Source organism: Macrotis lagotis, chromosome X, assembly GCF_037893015.1.
Source record: "Macrotis lagotis isolate mMagLag1 chromosome X, bilby.v1.9.chrom.fasta, whole genome shotgun sequence".
NCBI lineage: Eukaryota > Metazoa > Chordata > Mammalia > Peramelemorphia > Peramelidae > Macrotis > Macrotis lagotis.
Window position 1 is genome coordinate 258,956,618 of NC_133666.1, and position 21,380 is coordinate 258,977,997.

Below are 21,380 nucleotides of genomic sequence, written 5' to 3' on the forward strand. Positions count from 1 at the left end.
TTTGATGAATCATGTCTCTAAATGGATAAATGCCTTTGCCTTGTGTTAGAGGTCTGATTTGTGTCATTTGAGAGCCATTTTAAGGGACAGAGAATTATTATGCTCTGCATGGACCCTGTAGAGGAAGTGGGTAAAGGTAAGGAGATACTCCTAAATAGCTAGTGATTCTCCAAAGTTTAGAAAAAAGCCTAATGAAAAAGGAGATGGTCACCCAGCTACAGCTAAAGAGGAAAGTCTATGGCTCTTATGTGTACCACCATCCTGTGCCCCATTATATAGCATTCCTTAAGCTAACTTTCTTTTGCCTTTCTAAATTGCCATTATTTTCATATTTTTTCTTTTTATTATGAATTTTAAAATGATCAACAAACATTTCATCATACAAAAAATAAGAAAGAGGATTGTATAACCGTGAACTGTCTTTTTTTAAAGAATATATTCAATTTAGTAAGTTAGTAACAAAATGGTTCCATTTGGTTTTGTCCCCTTTGGCACTTCCTTGTATTTTATCCTGTACATTTGTTAAATTATGTTTTATTTATGTTCTCTAACTCTTTTTCCTCTATTATCTTCTAACACAAATTCAGCCTTATCCTTCACCCCTAACATTTTTGATTTTTCTCTTCTGTAAAAATCATATGTTGCAGTCACAAAGGAGAAAAGAGGAAAAAAGGGAATATAGGGTGTACTCATAGTCTAATCCTAAAAATGTCTTGGGTTCAAATGTTTATCCAGAATGGCCATGAACCCAATACAGATTCCCTTAAAATTCAGTATTTGACTCTCCCTAAAGTGTTTTCACTGTAGCTCAAGATCCTTGAATTCATGGTCTATGAACTACCTAGTATTTAACACTAGACTTCTTTGGGCCTCTTCTTGAAAATAGTTTTCCCTAAATAATGTTCCCTTCCATTTCAAATGGAATTTTCTTTGGGGTTCATGTCAGGACTTGAGTTTCAGGAGATGATATATTCCCTTTAAGGATTTTTGACATTCTCACTCCTTTTCCCAGAGTTAAGAGAACTATTCACTCTTCTAAAATAAACAATCTTTCCAGAGTCAAAGCTCAAGAAGGAGATAAGGGCCATCTGCTAGGCCCAAGTTGGTTTGTTCTTTTATGTTTGTGTTTGTGTTTGTGTTTGTGTTTGTGTTTGTGTTTGTGTTTGTGTTTGTGTTTGTGTTTGTGTTTGTTTTGTTTGAGACTGATTCTCCCTATCTTACCCAGGCAGGAAGTACAACTAGCTCCTCTTAGACCCAAACCCACTGCTGATCAACATGAGAATTTTAATCTGTTCCATTTTTTATCTGTGCTTACTATAAACTCTCTGTAGGCACACTTTTCATTCCATCTCCTGGGGGCTGGCAGAACTTAGTGAAGACAGCCTACTGACTTCAATCTTGCTTCAGCTCCACATTCCCGAGTTCAAATAATACACAAATTTCAGCCTTCCCAGCATCAGGGACTATAAGTGGGAGTCAATACACTAAGCCTTTGGCCTGTTTCAGTGTCTGAGATTTTGGCCCATTGACTTCTGTTGAAAAATATTATTGATATCTTTTGTTATTCTCTCATTTTCTATCCCTACCTTTTTTCCATGGAAAGAATCATGCTTTGTAATAAAGAATAAGAGAGGGGAAAATGCAATTGAACAAAATGAATCAATATAGCAACTGAGTATGCAATGTTTCAAATCCATCATTCCTTGTCTTTATGAAGCATGGGATACATTTTCTGATTTTTTTCTTCAAGGACAAACTTTGACCCTTTAATATTTGAAATAAATCTTAGTTAAGTCCTCTTTTTTCATTTTTTTCACCTCTCTTCTTGGATGAGTTAGTTTGTTCTGCTTCTTACAGAGATCTGTATGGTTTATGTGATGTTGGAAACCAAGTATACTTAGGAATCTGCTTCACTGTGTCTCTGTATATAGGGGCTAAGAAAACCTGAAAGTGGCTTCTGAATGAGCCAATCTCCCAGAAGGCATAGCTTAAGATTCTCTTTCTTCACAGACTTGTCCCTTGAGGTCCCAATTAGTAGAGTCATTAATTTATAAATAGGAAACACATCAACTAAATTATCCAAGTGTAAATCTCTAATATAGGACTTCTTAACCTGTTTTGTGTCATGAAGACCTTTGACTGTCTTGTGAAATCTATGGAATAATGATTTAAAGAGATAAAATAAAATATATAGGATTACAAAGGGAAGTAATTGTATTAAAATACAATTAGCAATTTTTTTAAACTTAAAAATTCAGGTTAAGTATCCATGTTCTGAGAAAAACTGAAATCAGTTTAACATGTAGATTATTCTTAAGATTATAATAACTAATTACAGGCAGCTAGATGGTGCAGTGGATGGAGTACTGGACTTGGAGTCAGGAAAACTCATCTTCCTAAATTCAAATCTGGTCTCAGACATTTACTAGATGTGTTACCTGGAGCAAGTCACTTAGCCCCAACTGTAAAATGCAAACAACTGTAGCACGTTTACTAAGAAAATTCCAAACAAGTTCACAAAGAATCAGACATGACTGAAACAACTGGAAAACAAATGGGGGCTTACTAACCCATTCCTGGAACCCAAGAATAGTCAAAATAACTCTTTGATACAGCACATTAAGAAATGAAAAGTGCATTCTCTAACATTTCCCTTTAAGATAAGTAGTATAATCATTATTCCCCTTTACAGATAAGCAAACTTACTCTAGCAAATGGCAAACCACTCCAGTATCTTTGCCAAGAAAACTCCAAATGGGGGTCACACATGACTGAAAATGACTGAATAACAATTACAACATAACTAGTTTGTATCAGAGAAAAAAATTCAAATTCAGAAATCCTTACTCCTTGTCCAATATTCTTTACACTAAAAGCTTGATGTCTCTAAAAACAAAAAAAGATCTCTCTCAGATCTTCACTTCTTCTGGGGAGTATGAGATCAGATTTTCTCCCCCCCCTCCATGTTTGCAATGTCACAATCACAGTACATTAGAATACTCACAATGAACACAAATACTGGTTAGCAAATTCTAACCCCTCAGTGGCTTAGTGGTCTGTAAAACTGACTCTAAGACTTTATTCCCAAATTTCTAATGTCTATTCTTAACATTTCTCTACATTGTATACTTCTTTTGCCTCAGATAACTATAGCAACTGTTTGATTCATCAACAGCACCAACTGATTCTCAGCACTGGCATAAATAATAATATACCTATATTTTATATGGTTTTATATGACTGTGTGCATGTATCTGTATATACATATCACTTAGACAAAAGTTGTTTGTTGCCTTAGGATCAATTTAGCTAAGTGCAGGAAGACTCATAATATTAGGCTGACTACCAAGTGGCAAATTTATTTTTTACAAAATTTCATATTTAAATATTTCATATATGCATATGTACACATGTGTGTTCATGTATTCATATACACATATAGAAAATTATATATTTCATATAGAATATATGCATAGAATATCTGAGTCAAATGTGTGATTCCTCTTTATTTCATCACAATAGTAAGAGAGTGATGAAAAAGGGGGCAAAAATTTCAAAATTACAACAGTATTTACACCATCTGTAAATATTAATCTAACTATTGGTGTTTTAAATGTAATATTCTTGTCTTACAGTCAATGTATTAGTTCACTACTGGAGGAACTGAAACATAATAATAATGATGACATTCTCAATGGAAAAACAAACAGAAGTCATCATAAAGTTGAAGCTAAAGGCTAAGATAGCTCACATTTCCCCATGGAGAGATGAATGAAAGAGTTAGTACAGTCAGTTCTATTATACACAATTTAATTTCATGGAACATTTGGTCATTCCCAACTTGTAGTATGTCATACAATATGAATGGTGAACATAAGCAAACAGACTTTCAGAACTGGGCTGAAAGTGACACAATTTTGAAAACATTTAAGGACTATTTTTCAAGATTTCTAAAAGAAAGAGAACTAGATTGACTTTGGAGAATAGTGCAGAATAATAATTCTAGACTGCTCTTAGACATCTGGAGTAAATACTGCAGTGAAAAGAGTGCAGGACCTGAAGTGAGAAAGATTCTTCTTCCTGAGTTCAAATATGATTTTCATGTACTTACTAGCAATGCAATCCTGGGTAAATCATTAAACCCTGTTCACTTCAGTTTGTTCATCTATAAAATGAGCTGGAGAAGGAAATGGCAAACCACTGTGGTATTTCTCAAGAAAATCCCAAATGGGATCATGAAGAGTCAGATATGACTGAAACAACTTAATAATAACAGGACTGCTCACACAGAGACAGACATATGAATCCTCACTCATGAAACCACATACTCTATCTTTCTAAATCCAATACTTTTCCATTGAATCACTGAAAATCATGTACCACAAATCTCCAAAGAACCAAAATTTTAAGTGTTTCAATAGAAAATGGGGAGTTGTACATTAAATATATATAAGCTTCAGTTTTTCACCAGAAATAATTTGTGTTCAATAAATGAAATAAACAATGTCTAGCAAGAAGTACTTCATAAGGAAGAGATATGCTTATCATAGAGCATAGGAAGGGATTTCTAACAGAAATCTGAGACCCAAGGAATGTCGATTGATCTCCTGAGTAAAGAATAATCTTGATGGAAGACAAGATGCAAGATAGGACATGATATGATTAGACAAGAACAACACAAGATGAGAAGATTTGGATAAGTAAGAATTGGTCATCACTGGAAGAAATTCCTCAGATGAAGTGATCATAAATATAAAGGTATGTTAAAGTATATAATATTTACTAAGTATTTTGCATATATGTAACACAAAACTCAGAGCCCAATGATATGGAACTCTCTCCTCACTGTTAGAATATAATGCTCTGGATCTGGGTGAGAAATAGTTTAGAGTTGACAAGAGCTCTTGAAAAGAGTTTCTATCACTATTTTCAAGTATCTTGGGAGTCCTTTGAATCACTCTGGATTCTGCACTGGCTTCTGGCACTACTGACTTCTAGCCTTCAGAGAGATGATTAATTCCTCACCAAATTGTTGAAGGGAGAATTGGTCCTTGGGAAGAAGCTTATATGTGTGATTATATGTGTATGCATACATATTATTACTTCATTACAACCATGTAGAGGATAGAGTTGCAGGAGACAACTCACAAGAATTCAGGAAAGTTGATTGTTAAATTTTCCATGAGAATATTTACATTTTGCTTTATTGATTGTCTAGATTTAAGAAAATGATAGAGAAAACATTATCAATGCAAATTTGGAAGCTTATTGTTGATACATTTTTTAAGAGACCTTATTGTTAAATATTTATTCCATAGATAAGGCATGGACCTTGGAATCAAAAAGACTTGAGTGCCTATCACAAGATACTGGTTACCCTGAGCAAGTTATTTAACTTCTCTAAAGCTCGGTTTCCTTATCTATTAAAAAATGCTTTGATGGCCTCTAATATCTCTTTCAGTGCTAAGTCTATGATTCTAATAAGGTATTATTATCCTCATGTTAAAGATAAGGAAACAGAGACCCAAACAAGTTAAGTGACGTATCTGTCACACAATGAGAAGATGACAGAACTGGGATTTAAATCTATGTTTTTATTTTCAAAGTTTAATATCATGTCTAAGATCTTCCCTCTCTTCTCCAGCTTATTTTCCAGAAGAGAAAACTGAGATAAACAGTGTTAGGTGACTTGCCCAGTCTCTCACAGCCAGTAAGTGTCTGAGTTTGAACTTGAACTTGGAAAGATGTGAACTCTTCATTGTAAACACAAGAAACTTGTGATCAAGAGAGATTAAATTACTTGCCTAAGGTCAAACCAAGAGCAAATAGCAGAAGCAAAATTCTTTGGACTTCAAATCGACCACTTTACTGTACCACACTATATTTCCATATACAGTAATTAGCAGAGTAGGATGCAGCTCTCATGGTTTCTGCTATTGTTTATAGATGCAATCTCTATCTATAGTGACCAAGAACTACCAATGAATAAGTTGTCACACAGATTCCTTTTCATTCTTTTCTTAAATTAGATTCAGCTGGCATTCCACTTTGGGTTAAAGATCATTTTTATTCTTCCGATATCCTATTTTCTTCTTTGATTCTACTTTATTACTTATTAGTTCCTCCTGCTGTAAAATTTAGATTCTTCTATGCAGCTAAATTCCCTTCTTAGATTGTTCCTTACCATCTTGTAACAAAGAACCCAATCCTACACAGGCCTTTTTTTCCTTCAAACTGTCATTATCATCATTACTGAATACTATTTATTTAGCCTTTCTTAGAGATGACAGTTTTATACCCCTACTTATATAGTATATTTATTCTTGACTAACTGTTAGTTAATGAGCAGCTAGAGCTTCCATTATAGCCAGGAACATTATTTTATACAATATTGAGTCCCATGGACATAATCAACATGATAGGAATAGATTTTGCATTATTTATATCAATTTCTATGAATAATTAACCATATTACAGGTGCATTATTTCCCCCAAAGTCTTCCTAGCATATTTCAGTGAAATTGGTGCATTCTTACCTTCAATCAATTAAACAATTGCTGCTGTGTCCTCTTTAAATCACTTTTTTAACTCTTCTATTACTGGAGCTTGTAAATAAAAAGCAAATTCTCAAAAAAGATACATTGTGGTATTTGTCTTTTATTCTTTATATTGTTGAAAGACTGTTAGCTTCAGAGTTATTTATTTTCTTTTGTTTACAATAATCATACTCCCTAACACTATTTAACTTGAGCCTAAAAGCTTAGGAAGGAAAATGATACATAAATGTTGAACTTCATTTCCAAATATTGATACTATGTGATACCATCTTGCTAACTCCCACCCTGTATCTGACCTATCCTTTAACCCTCTCTCACCCATCTACTTAGTATTCTCACCTTTTCCTCATACCCAAGTCTCCTATTCATTCACTGATTCATTCTTTCTTTCTTTCTTTTACCTATAAACACGTAAAAAAATTCTTTTTCCTCTCTTCTACTCTTATAATCTCTTTCTAGGCTAAACCCCAGCAACAAAAACAGTGGCTGGCTCAGAGTAGACCCTTAATAAATGTATATTGATCAACTGTTTGATTGAACCTGAATTACACATTTAAATGAAAACTTAAGAATTCAGTATTTAAATCAGGATATTTGCCTCATTTATTTGAAAATGTTTGTATAACTTTGCATCTTTTCTATCATTAGATCTTCATATTTTTCATGTTCTCATTTGTTTTCCCATTCTAAAAATTCATTCTTCATTCTCATATCTTTTTGTTCACCCTCCTCTGTTCTCTTCCTTTATTGCTTTCCCCTAGGTTATTCTTCTTGTCAGTTCTAGCAAAGTTATTAAGGAGGGCATGATCCATATTGGAGCCCTTTCACCTATTTTATTATCACTCTTTCTTCCCTATTGTCCACCCCCACCTTCCACCAGAGACATTTGTGTTTAATAGCAGAACCTGAAAAGCCAAGAAAAAGTTCAAAGGATGGAGTTACTCTTTGGTAGCTGCTGGTAGAATGTCAGATGGAGGAGTGATGATTGAAGACTTGGGGTTAGTTCTGGTTATGTTTTCTTCCTCAGGTGGCATGATCTTAAATCACAGAAAATAGAAGAATCTGCCTACTCTACCCATATGTAAGGTTGACTAGTCAGGAAGTTCCTAAAGAGAGAGGGATTCCAAAGGTTATGATTAAGCTAGGAAAAAATATCTATCCCCTTCTGGCTTTGACTCTGTACCCAGTAATAGCAGAAAGAGAGACAGAAACAGTTTACTGAGCCATAAATTTCCTTCTCACATGAAAGCTGACTTGGTCTTGGTTCTTTAAAGAAGATGGTCCAGCTTCAGGAAGCTTTAAGGCAATTGTCTTAAAAATCAAATCAGAGGACTTGAAGGCAAAGAAAGAAAGAAAAGAAAGGGGGGAGGTGCTCATAGACACAGAAGAGCTGGGTCAGGTAGGGATTGAGATAGAAAAATAAAGAAAGTATAAAATAAGTCAATGTCTTTCTCTGAAGTTCCCCTTTTCAGTCAGTGTTAAAATCTCTCTACTTGTTTTTTTTTTCTTTTTAAAGTGACTTGGGAGAGGATGGAGGAGGAAAGGAGAGGAGAGGAAAGGAAGAGATAGGAAAAAAGAGATGGGAAGAAAGGCAAGGGGAAAGGAGAGGAGGGTAGGGTAAGGGAGGAAAGGGGAGAGGAGGAGGGTAACTTGGATCTTTCCCAACAGTAATTTTGGTGCTTAGATACAGAACTCAACCCCACACCCTCAGATGAGAAACCAAATTATCTCAAATGAAAATTTTTCCAATAGATCTTTGCATACACAATATGATCCAAAATAAAGATCCAGATTAGTTATCTAAACATACTTCATCCTAAAACAAGTAGATTACTTATTTTTTTTGGAAAATAAAGTCTGAATGATCCCCAGGGCTCGTTTCCCAAAAGAATGTATGCACTTGGAGCTAATTGGAAATCAAGTACATCTGATTGATGTGTTTATCTGTGGGAGAGTCTGCCCCAGTTTTATGATGAAATACTTTTCTGCTCCATTTTTATTAGGTCATTTCATTTAATAACTTTGCTTTGAATTGTGTCCTCTGGCTGAGTAATAAAGATAAATATATCACTTAAAGTTTAAAGTGAGGACAGACCAGTATCTTATACTTCAAATAGCTACATTCCTTGGGGGTGCAGTGCTCCAGGTTTTACCTTAGATAAATCTGCAATAAGTATATCTGTCCACTTAGTTAAACTCTGTCAGGCAACATGTGGTAATACAGAAAATAATCAAGAGAATTGAGTTCCAGGGCCTACCCTGTCATTATTTTCTTGAGTGGTATTAAACAAATAACATTGCCTCACTGTGCTTGTTTACTTATCTATAGAGAGGGAATAATAGTACCTGATATACCTATCTTACAAGATTGTTGTAAGGATCAAATCAGATAGTGATCATCAAACTTCAAGAATATTTTGAAACAACATACAGAATGGAAAATATTAAATATTAAAACCACATATGGTAATGTTTGGTTTCATTACAAAAAATGAAGCATATTGTTGTTGTTCATATTTCATTCACTAGGGTGATGTCTTGACTTGTGCATTAATTGGATTTAAGTAATGCTGAGTTGCAGAGTCATAAGCTTCTGCCTTCCCACAACATTAAAGTCTAGTGACAAAACGAACATCAATGGACTTGGATGCAGTGAATCTTCTTTCTAAATTAAGATATTTTCCTGATCTCCAATGAAGCATATATGTTTTTTAAAGGAGAAAAATAGTACTAGATAAGCCAAAATCTGAACTTTCCTAAAGAATCAGAGCAACATGATTTTCAGTGGATTTGAAGTCAGAATACTTCAGTTCAAATCTTGCCTCTGTGACCTTGGACAAGACACTTGACACCTCTGGGTCATAGTAACCTCACCTATAATGAAGGAGTTTGACTGTGTGAATTCTCTGGTCCTTTCTGGCATTGATCTAAGATCTTGAGATATCTCTAGTATATTTCCTCTCTGGCTGTCATTGATTTAACTATTTGCTCAATGTAAAAATTAGAGAATCCTGACTATTAAATGGAGAGTTTTCATGCTCACTTCACCTTCCCATTTTCACTGTCACTTTCTTCCTCACTCTCTAACTTTCTAACAAACCCAAAATTTTACTCTCTAGTTTTCCCTGCTGAATTCTAGCTTTCATTTGCCTCTAGGTTCCTTTAGTACCCAGGTTAGCCTACACAATTGTCATATTTCTTTTCCATGAAAAGATTGCAGATAACTGTGAGATAATTTGAAGGACTCCTATATTGTGAAGAAAAAAATTTTAAATTAAAATAAAAATTTTACTAATTTGTTTTACTTTTATATCACCCACATTTCACAATAGTGTTCACCAATCTCACCCTTATGGAGCCATTTCTTATAACAAAGAAAAATGGCGGGGGAGAATTTTCAGAACTAATCCACAGTCTGAAAACTGGAGGGAGATGCATTCTCATTACTCTTCTTTGGAGACAAGTTTGGCAAATACATTTTCAAAGTATTGTTTCAAATGTTTTGTTATTGTTCTCATTTACATTGTTATAGTCTATTTGTTTTTTAAATTCTATTTTATTTCAAATCAGTTCTTATCTGTTTTCTCAAGTTTCTGTCCATTCAGATATAGCATATTCATCATTCTTATAGTGCTATCACACCCATGTATCATAGTTTATTTATCATTCCCCAATCAATGGGAATCTACTTTGTTTCCAGGCCTTTGCTACTATAACTTTTTAATTTTAGTATATATGGGACCTTTCTATCTTTGATCACTCTGAATAATACATGAAGTAGTGAGATCTTGAGATCAAAGAATTTGACTAATTTTACTTTTTTTGCATAATTTCAAAATGTTTACCACAATGATTGAAGTATATCATATCAACCATATAGCAATATAGATATATCTCTACAACCCTATTTCCATCTTGTTATCTTTGGTTATATTTAGTGTCTGAATTGAAATCTTGGAATTGCTTTGACTTATACTACTTATACTCTCAGGGAAATTTTACTTTGATTACAAAAACATGCCCCCTTTTCCCCCACAACACAATTCTTAAGGAGTTTTTAATTCCCAGAAAGAGGGTCAAAAAATTCAAAAAGTATACCACATATTTCCCAGTCCAATGTGTGAAAGTGATATTCATTGTCTATAATTGAAGATATCAAGAAAGTGTAAGGAAATAGAACAGATTAACAAATCTGGCAAGTGACATTTAAATGAAGCTATTTTCCATATCTTTGAACCATATACTTAGAGTAGACTAGCTGATACAAATAATCTTAACATTTTTAATGGCTAGTCTTTTTATTGGTGAAATAGATTTTCTCTATTTTATAATCTTAAACTTGCATCTGGGTCCACCCATTGTGTAGAGACTCTTGAATCAGGTAGCATGAGTATTTATGGACGCCTAGATCACATTATCACTTTTATCCTGGGTCCCCTTCTAGACTGATTTTTTTTAATGTTTGAATTCCTGTCCTCTAGAGAATCTCCCATCAAACATAAATTTCCTTAGTTTCCTAATTCCCCACACATTGACAAAGGCACACTCTGGAGAAATAAAGAATGGACATTTTCCCCTAGCTTTATTATTTATTCTAGATGGTATTCAAGTCAGTGATTAATTTTCAGAGTCCTCCAACATCCGCCACCCCCAACCATCACCACCACATTGAGGTTTCATGACCTAAAATTTTGCAGTTGAAATATACATACACAGAAAATAATATCCAACAGTTTCTCAGTTCAATAAGAGTAGAGCATAACATCACAAAGAAAATCAACAATGATTCATCCTCTGATATTTTGGGGTCCTTTCCTGATGAGTTCCTGAGTACATCTCTGACTAAAAGCAAAAATCACAGGACAAGGTCAACTAAAAACCTAAGCAAACCCATGCATTGTCCAAATAATAAATTTTATTGAAAGGAAAAGAAGCCTTCCGCTAATGACTTTTATATTTTAAGAACTGCACTCACTAGTTGGAACAAGCAACAGTACATGCAACAATTTCAGTGCAGTTTTAAAACTCTCTGAATAGAAATTAAGAGAAAAGTTCATTGAAAACTGGTTGGGGTAGGTTAATTCCTTGCTACCTATTCATCACTACCAGGTCTTTTATTTCAACAAACCAGTCCTGGGAGAGAAACCAGAGTAGGCAACTTAGGCATGCAGAAGGCAATTTAATGGCCTGTTGATTTCTCTAACATCCAACAACCATTTGCCATCCTACCCACTTATGGTGCCACTTAGACCTGAGGTATCATTTTGGAGAAAAGTTTCATTTTCAAAAACAACTTCAAAAAAAAAATAATAAATAAATAAATAAATGAACTTAAAAACAGTTTCAGCTCTAAACTTATTTTTAAAAATCATTTAAACCAGTCACTGTAAAAGTGACTGCTGTTTGTCACAAAATTTTCATATTAAGCTTGAGAAGGGGAATAGTATTTTTCTGTTCTTTGTTAAACATAATTTCTGCAATGGGAGGGAAATTATAAAGGCTGTATCTTGTTATTTGACATGAACTGGAGCAAGTAGTTTTGAAGGACCCAGCAAATGACATTCTTGTGTTTATTTCTCTTGTGGTTGTTGGGTGTGGTGTAGTTCTTTCCTCTCCTTTTCAATATCACCCAACGAGTAGTTTTGAGTATTTGCTTTCTTAGAGACTCCTAATATGGGGTCTGTGGACTTGTTTGCTTTTGTTTATAATATTTTAAAACTTTATTCTAAGATATATAATATTCTAATAATTAGGTTCCTTTGTAATCCTTGTGTTTTCTTCTATGAATTTAAAAAATAAGAACATAGGCCATCAAACTGTCTCAGAGGTTCATAGCACAAAAAAGTTAAGAATACCCCCTCCCAGGGACTCAATCAAGGTCACAGGCACTGCAAAGAAAGCAATCAGCACTCCTTACTGATTGACTGGAGATATTACATTCAGTGAGCAAAACCTCTGACTCCATCCACTGGCCAGTTGAAGATATTACACTTAGTGAGTAAAGCCTCTAGGGATCCCAACTCCAGCCCCTCCCCCAACACAAGGTCTTAGGATAATGAAGAAAGGTCAGTGCAAAAGAGGGTCCATAGAAAAATTCTTGGAAGGAAAAGACACTAACTCAGAGAGACCTAGAACCTCTGAGGAGAATATGACCTGCTCTCCAGCAAAGAAAGACTTCCTTGAAGAAATAAGGAAGGAGTTTAAAAATCAATTGGAAAATTTGGGAGAGAAAATTAATACTTTGCAACAAGAGAATGGAGTCTATGGAAACTAATGACTTCACAAGACAGCAAGAGTCTGTTAAACAAAACAAAAAAATCAAAAAAGTAGAAGAAAATATAAAATACCTCATCAGCAAAACCACTGACCTCAAGAATAGATCAAGGAGGTACAACCTGAGAATTATAGGCCTTCCCAAAAACATTGAAGAGATAAAAAGCCTGGACTTAATATTACAGGATTTAGTGATGGAAAATTTCCCTGCTATCATGGAACCAAAGGGCAAAATAGTTGTTGAAAGAATACATTGATCCCTTCTGGAAAGAGATCCTAAAATGAAAGCACCAAGGAATGTTGTGGCCAAATTCCAGAACTATCAGATAAAAGAAAAAATCCTGCAACCTGCCAGAAAGAAACAATTTAAATGCCAAGGAGCCACAGTAAGGATTACACAGGACCAGGTCACAGCAACTTTAAGGGATCAATGGACTTGGATTGAGATATTCTGAAGAGCAAGGGAACTTGGAATGCAACTAAGAATCCACTATACAGCAAAACTGAGCCTTCTCTTCCACGAGAAAAGATGGTCATTTAACAAACTGAGAGACTTCCAACAGTTCCTGATGAAAAGACCAGAGCTAAATAGAAAATTTGGGCATCAAACAGGAGGTTCAAGAGATACATGAAAAGGTTAAAAAAATGGGTGGGTAAAGAGAAAAAAAACTGCTATCCAATAAGATGAAACTGACTATATCCCCACATGGGGAAAAGATTCTCATAACTCTTGAGAACTGTAACGCAATCAGAGAGAATATACTTAGCCAATAGTGGTGGACACCCATGACTTATCTATGAGACTGCTATCCAATGGGAAGAAACTGGCTATATCCCTATTTGGGAGAAAGACTCTAATAGCTCTCAAGAATTGTAACTGTTAGAGAGAATATACTTAGCTAGAAGTGATGGATACTCATGATTTTCTATGACTCAGGTAGAATAATTTAGAAACACCACCTCCTTAAAAAGGGGGACAGGAAGGAGATGGAAGGATGGAGGGTATTGAATGGGGTAAATCTCATTATATAAAGAAGTACAAAAGACCTATTGTAATACAGGGGAATAAGGAGGAGATGAGAAACACCTCAATCTTCCTCTCATCAGACTTGGTTTAAAGTTAACTTAAACACACACTCGGGTAACTTAAGAAACATTTTACCTTTCAAGTATTAAAAGGGGAAAAGGGGAGGGTGGACAGAGACAGGGAGGGGGAGAAAAAGGGGAACTAACAGAAGGAAGGGATGGAAAAAGGGGGAAAGGGGAAAGGGGAAAGAAAGGGGGTGGATATAGGAGGGCAAACACACTGAAGGTGGCAGTATTCAGAAACAAAATACTAGGGAATATGGATAATGTGAAAAGGGGAGAGGGAAACACAATCAGAGAGAAGATAGCATGCAGGGATGGTTTCTCTCTCATCACATTTGGATCATTGTATACCTTGGAAACAATGTACCAACTAGCAAATTGTCTTCTGTGGGGGGGTGGGGGAGGGAAGCAAGATTAGGGGGGAAATTGTAAAATGAAACCCAAAAGAATACCCCCTCCCCATCTAAACTTTCAAAAACTTACTCTATTTGAAATTTGATTAACATTTCTGTATTCACCTTAAAAATACCATTCAGGATTTCTTGGCATTCAATTTTGTCTCTTACTAGTCAGAGACCCATAAAGTGTTGTATATGAATCAAACAGAAGAGAAAGATAGGAGTAAATGTCTAAATAGCTCAGTCTCTGAGGAAAAAGAAAAAAAAATCATAAAGTTTCTAGGCTGCTAAAGAACTGGTTAGTGCTGAAGAGAGAGGACCTGGGAAATTGGGTTATAATCAGAACAATTGTCATAAATTAGATTGTGAGATGCTCGAGGGCAGGGTTTGTTTTTTACCTTTCTTTGCATGCTCAGCACTGAGAACAATTTGAGGTGCATATTAGATAATTATTGATTATCATTGACTGACTGAATGAATGAATGATTACCAGGAAAAAATGTACTAGAGTATGATCTGAATTTTGCCCCCCCCAGAGTAAAATCTCAATCATATGGGTTGTTTTAAGGCTTTTCCTTTCCAGATTGAAAATTCCCATTTTTTGCAGTCTTCTGTTATAGGTCCATACCATCACTCAATTCATTCTTCTTTTGGAAATTTTATATCCATGATATAATTCTTAAGGTTCAGTGACCAGAATTTCACATGTACTCCTTAGATTCACCAAAGCTTCATTTGTATAAGGAGAAAGGATAATGTTGTTGTATCATTTGTAATACTTTCCACAGTTATAGTTAATTCATTTTGGTCTTTTTAACTGCATCTGTTCTAAGGCTCTATTCCAATACCTCAGCTCCCAAGGACAAACCCATCAAAGCAAAACTCAAGGAGAACTCACCAACCTGGTTGGTCTTCATGGATGAGCCTGATGATGGAACATGTACTACTTTGTTAGGATCAGTCTAATTAAAGCACAGGACACAAAACACTGACTCTGAAGTCAAAGAACTTGGGTTCAAATGCTATTTCTGTTGCTTATTACTGTATGATTTGGGGCAAAACATTTCACCTCAATAAGCCCAGTTTCCTCTTCTTTAAAATAAGGGATTTGGGCTAGATGCTCTCACCTTGCTAAATCCAATATCCCTTTTTTGCATTATCTTCCTCATTTGGATATAAGCTTCTTAAGAGCAGGGATTAACTAATGTGGTTATTAGTATTTAGATCCTCGGAGCTAGGGCAGGGTCTAGAAACTTATGAAACACATAATAAATGAAATGAAAATCCTTCTACATCTAGAGCTATAACTATTCCACCCACAAGTTGAAAAAGTTTATCATAATATGGCTGATGTGTGATTGATAAATTTTCTATCCCTAAAATGTAAAGAAGTTTGAAATTGCACGGACAGTTGAGTTGATTTACCATGTTGTGATTTACTCATTTTACCTGTGGCAGTACATTGTCCCTATATGAGGAAAATCTATAGGCTTCCTGGGTTATTGTTCCTCAATAAAGACTCATATCAAAGTCATAGTACTTAAGAAATAAGAACAATCTGGAACACATCGCATCATAGATGTCTTGTCCCATATCACAGAGATGTCTTTCTGGTAAAGTCAGAATTTGAACTCAGCATTGGTGACCTAAGGTTTAACAATCCAAAAAACCATACTGACTTGATTTATTCAGTAGTTTCCATTGTAGCTTTGGTCTCCCAGAGTAAGGGCACTAGATTTGTCCAGGGGATATAGAAATATAGAAATCATATAGAAATATATATATATATATATATACATATATATATATATATATATATATATATATATAAAACACAACAGGCAAAGAAAAAGGAAAAAACCACCTAGTAAAGAGTCATAACATCTTGATGCCTTGATTTTCCAGTGTTTCTATTTTGGCAATTTGAGAAGCAGTTTAATTTGCCCATAAGAGCAGAAACATAATATCAAGCAAATGGGCAAAATAGAAATGTCATTTATTGAATTGCAAAATCTGGAGGTGCTCTCAGCAGTCTTGCAAGATACATAGTAAAGGTACTGCAGAGAGCAGTTCTCCTGACAGCTGATTCCATGAAAAATAAACAACTTCTTTTACATTTTTGACATCATGTTCTGAAAAAAAATCTCATTTCTTTCTCTGGAATAATTTCAATTCCAATGCTATTTGCCATCCTTAGAGCAGACTTGGCTGAACTCCAGGCTCAGGTTGGGAGTCCTAACTCCCAAATCTCTCCTCATCAATCCTTTTCATTACACAAAGCAAAAGTTTTCCTGAGAGTTTCTGGTCAATTGCAGTTTAATTTACCTGCCCTATCTTTCTGAAAAGGACTTTTTCATCATTCTATTACCATGAGAAAGGCATCATAACATAATCAGCAGATTCAGTTCAATATGATAGCATTCATTAAGTGCCTACTATATGCCAGACATTGTGTTGATCTCATACTTATTTCTTTTTAATTGATATTTAGTTTTGTTTTCCCAATTACATGTTATAAAAGTTTTACAACATTCATCCACATGCATATTTATAAGTTATATAATTTTCCTCCACACGCAACTCCTATCAGCTGGGAACAGTCTAGTGAACATTGTACATGTACATTTTTATTTAATATGTTTAAATATTAGTCATTTTTTGTATGAGGAATTAGGACTATGGGAAAAAGAAAGAAAACCATGGGACAGGAAGGAAAAACATAAGAGAAAATTTTAGAAAGTGAATATAATATTCATTCAGATTCTGTAGGGGTTTTTGCTTTGTTTTGTTTTGTTTTCATCATTTGGAGGTAGATAGCTTTGTCCAAAACAGGAGTCCAAGGGTTGTCCTAGTTCTCTGAACTGCTGAGAGAACTGCATCCATCAAAGTTGATCAGCTCACAATATTTTGTTGTTAATGCCACACTTACTTCTTAAAAGCTTGGGCAAGCCTTTTAACTTCCCTGGACTTGAGATAAAAAGAAAAAATGAAAAGCCCTAATGACAATGGGGATATTTACTAAGTAATACAAATTATATTCAAAGTAACTTCCACAACTGAAGAAGTCAAAAAAGATTTCACAAGGAAACTAGCACTTGAGCTGAATTCTAAAGGTACCTAGGGATTCAAAAAGAAGAGACAGAGCAATCCAGGCATTGGAATTTATATATAAACTCATGTAGGTGGGAAATGAAATGTTTAATTGAAAGTACAAGAAGGAGGACATTTTGACTAATACAGATAAATAGTAACAGGGAGCAATGAGAAAATAATTTTGAAGGATAAGTAGGGGCCAGATTATGAAGAGCTTTGAAAGCAAATTGATGAGTATTTAGCCACTATTATAATAGTAAGTCACTGAATATCTTTGAGCAAGAAAGGAGGTAAGTATGATACAGTAAAACTAGTTCCTTAGTAATTCAAATTAGAAACTCTTGGAAGATGAATTAAAGTAGAAAAATTGGAAACAGTGAAATTATTTAAGATACTATTGTTATAGTCCAGGAAAAAAGGTGACAAGGACTACAAAATTAGGTGCTGCAATGGATGAGGAGAGAGTGGAATAGATTCTAGGAGTAATGTTGTTAAGGGCTACAGTATTTGGTAATTTATTAGCTATGAGGCATGGGAGCATAAGGAAGTATTGAGGATGCCCCAGATTGTGAAGCTGGATGACTAGAAAAATAATGGTAACCTTGTTAAAAATAGATCAATTTAAAGGAGAAGTGGTTTTCAGGGGGAAATAATGAATTCCATTTAAGCATGATATGTTTAATTTGATATGTCTGTGGAATATCTAGTTGTATATATAGAAATGGAGCTCAGAAGTTAAAAAAACCACATAAATATAATAATTGAATTCTTAAATGAAGATAGAAAATAGATGATAATATAGAGAAAAGAGAATAAATACTTAAGGTACATCTAAGTATAGGAACATAATAAGATAAGGATGATAACCAAGCAAAGAAAACTGAGTGGGGAAAATTAGGTTGGAGAGGAGTTAGAAGATATAAGAAAGAATAATGTAATAAAAACTACAGAGAAAAGATTGTCCTGGAGAAAGAGTTTCAACAATTTCAAAGAGATATCAGATAGGATGTAGACTAAGAAAATACCATTGGACTTTGCAATTAAGAGTTTCTTGAAAACCTTGAAGAAAATTGTTTCAGGCAAGTGATGGGATTAGAAACCAGATGGCAAGGAGCTGAGAAGTAATAGTCAGTCTATAAGGGGAGGCAATGAATGCAGACATTTGTTCCTAAAAGTTTTGCAGTCAAAGGAGAGGAGATATATAATATACCTTTAGAGAAATCAAGTAAAGGAGTTTTTGATGTGGTTGTTTTAAGATGGGAGAAATCTAGGCATATATGTAGAGAGCAGTCAAGGAGCCAATGGAGAAAAAAATTTCAGTTCTAGTCCTGTTACTAACTTACTATTTGACTTTGGGGAATTCCCTTAATTCCTTTTGGTCACAGTTTTCCCATCTTTAAAACAATAATACTTGTCCTACTCACTTCATAGAGTTGTTATGGAGATCAAACTAGAAAAAAATGTATACATTAGTTCTTTGATACACATAAGGCACTATATAGCTAACAACAGGGTCATAAGGCACTATATAGCTACCAACAGGGTCATAATTTTTAAGCCTGCCTCTGAAAAATATTACAGTCTCTGTAAAGATTTTTGAAAGAAAAAAATGTATAACTGAAAGATTAATGAACAAACCTATGAAAGACTCCTTGGTCATTTTCTTTACAACTAAACCTCAGGACCCTCCTCTCAGGACCTCAGACCTCAGTCTTTCCCTCCATTACTTCCACACAGCTCAGTGAGTCTCAAGGAGTATCTTTAAAATGCCCAAATGACTTTATTGAAATGTGATCCTTGACATCCAAATCAAATGCAACTAAGGCATTAGATAAACACATTGTAGTTACAGCCATGTTTAATTCTAAATTTGAGACATGCTTTCAGCTATGAATTTCTATGATCAATCCAGGCCACTTCATGCAACTTATTTTTAATCACTCCATGTGATTCTTTCAGAAGGCCTGTTTTCTTGCTGGTCTTATTGCCTAGCAGAAAGTGAGTCAGCACCATGGACAGCACTATCAAAGCCAAAGGTAGATGGAAACTCAAGCACTGAAGCAAAAACAGGCAAAAATAATTACTTCAGAATATTGAAGGGGAGAAAAATGACTTAGGAAGGAGAAAATGAAGACAGCACACAACTAACTGACAGATTATTATTATTTTAACAGATTTGCATGTTTAGCAAAGTAATAGTAAGTCCATATCACCATCCAGGACTTAAGAAGCACACTGGTAGGGTTTTACAACTAGAGCTAAAAGACTTCAAAATCATCTAATACAAGCTCTTTATTTTCCAGTTGACACATTTGAGACAATACAGGAATAAAATATTAAAGAAGAATTGAACCTAGCTTCCTTGACCCCAGAATTAATGCTTATGCCATTATGCAACAATGAAATGACTGGGGGGGGGGGTTGCTCTTATTGTACTAACCACCAGAGAGATAGTGGGTTGAAAAGTATATGTTAATATCCCTCTCCTGGAATTACAAAATATCAGAATTGGTGTAGCTCTGTGGTCAGCTATATCTGACAAGAATCTCTTTTACAACCTCCTTTTGAGTGATGAGAGAGTGCTTCCTACAGCAATCTATCCCAATTTTGGCTACTGTCACTTGTTAGGAAATTTTTTTCATCTATCAAGTCAAATCTGCTCTCTACAACCTTCTAACCCTAGTTCTATCCTCAAGGGCTAAATACAATAAACCTAATTCCTCTCTTTGACACAATAGCTTTTAAGTATTTGAGGACAACTACCATTCTCTCCCATAGGCATCTTTCCTTTGGATTAAACATTTTCAGTTCCTTCAACTTAATCCACATGTAAAATTGTCACAAGTCATCTTAAACCCCTGGTTGCTTTCCTCTGGACAAAGTCCAACACATTACTGAGATGCTTGTTTTTTTCAATAGCAACACACAGTATGAATCCCATATTTTAAAGAGTAAAGTCTATAATAAAAAGGCATTTTGAAATGAGCTTTGTGTACATTTCTAATACAGCTCCCTGAGAGGAAGAATTATTTCATTTTTTGTCTTGGCAACTAAGTAGAGCAAAAGCTAGAATGCCGGGTCTAAGGTCAGAAAGATCTGAGTTCAAATTCAACTTCATACATTCCCTAATTAAGTGATTCAGGGCACATGACTTCACCTCTTTTTGCATCAATTTCCTCACCTGTAAACTGGTCATAATAGTAACACCTACTTTTCAAAGTTGTGAGGATAAAATGAAATAATATTTTAAAGCATTTTCCAAACCTTAAGGTGCAAAAACTGTTAGTTGTTATTATTGTTATTGTTCACATCATAATTATCACCATTACCTAATGTAATACCTGAAATGAAGTAGGCTATTAGTAAATGTCTGTTTATTGATGACTATTAACTCTGTGTAGTAATTATACATTTGCACAGAGGAAAGGGAAAGTCTTTCAATTTGGAGTCAATGTGCCATCTCTTCTCAACTATCACAATAACTATGAGGTAGGTAAGACGGGGATTGTTATTTCCATTTTACAAAAAAGAGAAAAGTAAAACAAAGAATGAAATGTTTTAAACATCCTAGGTGACACTTCAAGTCAATAGTGGAGGCAAGGTAACAAAGTAGTATATATCATTACTTGTTACTTAGTTTTTCTTTCCTAAAGATGTCCACTCCAGGGATATTAAAATGTGGTCATCACACATCAAAATATCTTTATGTGATAATACTAAAGAAAGGTTCAGCTGAGAAATCTGATTCTTCCTAGTCAGTCATCTGATCTGGACAATTTATCCTTTATTCATGCCTTCATTTACATGGAGTTCCAATCTGCAACAGTGGCATAAGGTCAGTCAAATACAAACAGGCTGAAGGAAAGCTTTTTCATCTTGAGCAATTTTGCATTTTTTCTTGCTTGGTAAAGCCTAAGTGAAGCTTATGAATAAGGGCTATCCATATGCTAATTATGATCCTGCCTCTAGT